Below are 3,670 nucleotides of genomic sequence, written 5' to 3' on the forward strand. Positions count from 1 at the left end.
TGGCATCGATACAGTTCTCAGGCAGCAAGCCTATTTGCTGTTTTATGTCAGGTAATAACAAGATTTAAAATGTGTTCAGAATACGTTTCCTTTTCCCGGCTTTGCTGTTCTTCTTCTCATCCTCCGGAGTGTTTCTCTTTCTGTCACAGGAGACAGTTACTACCTGCATTATTCGGTGCTGTCAAATGTGAACTACCCCCCGTCAGTCTTTCTCTCTCCTAGCTGGGCTTTAGGCTCCTGCCCTGCTGTGAACTGCTACTTGCCTGCTCTCTGAAGCTGGCTAATGTAGAGAAGAATACTTAGAGGCAATTCCGACAGGAAAGATGGGGAGGGACTATTTATCAGGGAGTGTAGTGATAGGACGAGGGGTAACGGTTTTGAACTGAAAGAGGGAAGATGTAGATTAGATATTAGGAAGAAATTGTTTACGGTGAGGGTGGTGAGACACTGGAAGAGGTTGCCCAGAGAAGTTGTGGATGCCCCCTCCCTGGAAGTGGTCAAGGCCGGGTTGGATGGGGCTTTGAGCAACCTGATCTAGTGGAAGGTATCCCTGCCCATGGCAGAGGAGTTGGAACTAGATGATCTTTAAGGTCCCTTCGGACCCAAGCCATTTTATGATTCTACGATTCTATGAAATGGAGGCCGTAGGGGGTGTAAAGACGAGGACTTGCTCTGACAGGGGTAGACCTGGTGGGAAGACCCCAGTCGAATTTCCCATTGGTAGTCTTGGTAGCGTCTTCTCTCTGCCATAGAAACCGCTCCAAGAAGATGACTGAACGCCAGGGGAGGCTGCAAGAACAGCCTTAAACGGAGACCACTCTTTTTTTCTCCAGGCGCTCTGATTTGAAAACAGGAGAAAGGGCTTCTTCCTCACCGGCACCATCATATGCCCGTTCCTTCCTCAGTCAGTGGGGGGCTGACAGCGAGCAGGCGGGTTCTGTGGGACCACAGGGCCTGCCTCGCAGGACTAAGGTAACTCTGGGGAGGTGGGTCAGGGCACCAGATGTGGACAGTGGATTTCTTTCTGGGATCTTGGCATTACTCTCTTTTCCCTCCCACGCTGCAGCTTTCTTCACAGCCACAACGCGGCTCCCTCTCAAAGCATCCCGCCTAGATCCACCCCGTTTGTCTGCCTTTGGCCCTTCTGCCTTTGCAGCCCTCTGGGAGAGCCTTTGGGAGGCCCTTAGCTGTCCCCTCACACAGCTCCTGGGGGTTCCCCACTTTTCTGGTCCTTTCAGGAGCAAAGGGCGGGACCTTTTCACTCTCTCTTTGCAGGACATGGCAGTGGGCATGGAGGGCTCTCCAGAGGACAGCGCCTCCTCCGCAACAGCCAGCACCAGCCAGCTAACCCGGGCAGGTGCACGGGAGGCATCTGCAGGCTGGCCGTGCCCCACCTGGCCAGGCACGCTCAACATCGCCTCCTACATTGGCTTCTGCTTGCACCGCTTCTTCTGCGGCTGTATGAGGCTGGTGTCCAGAAGGAAAGCTGCGTGCCGGGTCTGCTGTCAACCATTTGACCATGTGCTGCACACCATGCGAGAAGACAGCAATAAAGACGAGCATGGACTCAGCCCTTCTTCCCGCTGCCAGAGGAACGGTGCCAGGGAGAGGGCCCGGAGCAGATCCCCGCAGTGGCGCAATGATCTCCGCAGCTGGTTCGTGGACGCCACGGACTATGACCACGCAGCAGGGAGGAGGAGAACTGGTCCTCCAAGTTGTGACAGCGCTCCCAGGGATGACGCAGCTCCAGGGCCCTCCAACGGCAGCTCCCAGTCGGCTCCCACACCCAGTGCTGCTCGGGAGCCAACCCTGCCAATGCAGAGAGAGCGGAGCAGATCCCTGCGGCAGGGCTACGATCTCCGCAGCCGCTTTGTGGAGATCACGGACTACCACCGCTCAGCAAGGAGGAGGAGGAGGTGGAGAGCAAGTCCTCCACGCCGTGACGGAGCCCCAAGGGATGACGGAGCTCCAGGGCCCTCCAACGGCAGCTCCAAGTGGGCTCCCACGCCCAGTGCTGCTCGGGAGCCAACCCTGCCAATGCAGAGAGAGCGGAGCAGATCCCTGCGGCAGGGCTACGATCTCCGCAGCCGCTTTGTGGAGGTCACAGACTGCCACCGCTCAGCAAGGAGGAGGAGGAGGTGGAGAGCAAGTCCTCCACGCCATGACGGAGCCTCAAGGGATGACGGAGGTCCAGGGCCCTCCAACGGCAGCTCCAAGTGGGCTCCCACACGCAGGGCTGCTCAGGAGCAAACTCTGCCGAGGCAGAGAGAGCGGAGCAGATCCCCGCGACGGGGCCATGATTTCTGCAGCCGGTTTGTGGACACCACAGACTATGACCCCTCAGCAGGGAGGAGGAGGAGGAGGGTTTCGGCGCCCCAGAGATGCACGTCGGACAAATACTCAGGGCGCTGCGGTGGTGATGGGGGCAGATTGTGACCCTGGATGGGGGAGGGGCACAGCATCTGACTCCTGCAGTGCCGGAGAGGAGGAGGACGAAGAATCCAGGAAGCACCAAAACTGCCCCCAGCAGGGACCAAGCTGCACAAAGGGCACCAGCAGCGCACCCTGTCCCTCCTCCCAGTACTGCCTCTGGCCAGGAAGAGCTCAGAGGGACCTTCCAGAGACTTGGACAGCTCTGCCGGCTAGCCCGTCTGCCCACAGGCCCCTCGAGGAAGAGCTTTCATCCCTGTTCAGCTGTTGGGATCGCCTTGCAAAAACAACACACATTTGGTACCAACAGGCAGAAAAGCCAAAGCCAGAATTAAAAACACTTGTTGGTCTTGCGTATATCATTCATTCTTCTCTGTAGGTGTTGGGAAATACCCAGTGTGGGAGGTTTATGTCTCGGGATTTTGAAAGCTGTGTGCTTGCGTATGCCCATCTTGCAATCTCTTCTTTTTAAATACGGAGTTCAAGTCACTCGAACAGAAATGGGCTGGATGAGCCGACAGCGAGCGGGACTGAAACGGGCTGAACGGCCGGGCCCGGAGGGTGCTGCTCAGTGGCACCAAGTCTAGCGCGAGGCAAGTAACTAGCGGTGTCGCCCAGGGGTCAGTACTGGGTCCGATCCTGTTTAACATCTTCCTTAATTAATGGCCTGGATGATGGGGCAGAGTGTAAGTCACCTCAGGTGGCTTTCTTTTTACGTAGTTTTTGGTTTTCAAAGACGCTTTTGTGTAAACATCCTTGAGAGTTTAAGCAGGAGGGCTTCAAAGCGGGCTGAAAGAGGGCTGCAGAGCAGCCCCCTCCTGCTGCCCTGTTGTGGATCGCTCCTCTGTGCTCGGTCCCCACAGCATCGGAGGCGGTGCTGAGGTGCTGGAGTGAAACGTTAGGGTGCTGCAAAAGAGCAGGCAGTGACGGCCAAGAGGCAGATCCTCTCCTCGGCTGCACAGTCACTCCTGTGTTTAGCAAAGTCGTTGGTTTCCAGCGGTGCCAGGGAACAGTTTGCGGTGCCTGGCACGAGCATCACAGACTACTTGGGTCTCCTTCTGTGCTCTGAACTTGCAGAGAGCTACAGAGGTGACAAAACTTCTTGGCCAGGAAGACCCTCCTCAGGTGACCCAACGCGTGTTTGAAATCCACCTAGAGAGTATTGATCCTTGTAGAAGAGAGACGATCCCAAAGCATCAAGTTTGGATCGCTGCAACAGCTTTTGGAGTGGAAAACGATG

The sequence above is a fragment of the Aptenodytes patagonicus genome, unplaced genomic scaffold (genome assembly GCF_965638725.1).
Source record: "Aptenodytes patagonicus unplaced genomic scaffold, bAptPat1.pri.cur scaffold_67, whole genome shotgun sequence".
NCBI lineage: Eukaryota > Metazoa > Chordata > Aves > Sphenisciformes > Spheniscidae > Aptenodytes > Aptenodytes patagonicus.